Here is a 263-nt window from a genome sequence, read left to right as displayed (position 1 = left end):
TAGCTGTGGACTTTTTTTTTTTCGGCCGTGCCGTGGGGCATGTGAGTCCTTAGTTCCCTCAGCAGGGATCGAACCCGCACCCCCTTCATTGGTAGCAAGGAGTCTTAACCACTGGACCACCAGGGAAGTCTCACTGTGGGACTTTTTTTTTTTTTTTTTTTTTTAGTGTTACGCGGGCCTCTCACTGTTGTGGCCTCTCCCGTTGCGGAGCACAGGCTCCGGACGCGCAGGCTCAGCGGCCATGGCTCACGGGCCCAGCCGCT

This window comes from Physeter macrocephalus, chromosome 7 (genome assembly GCF_002837175.3).
Source record: "Physeter macrocephalus isolate SW-GA chromosome 7, ASM283717v5, whole genome shotgun sequence".
Taxonomy (NCBI): Eukaryota; Metazoa; Chordata; class Mammalia; order Artiodactyla; family Physeteridae; genus Physeter; species Physeter macrocephalus.
The sequence above is the reverse complement of the archived record's forward strand: the minus strand, read 5'-3'. Positions refer to the sequence as shown.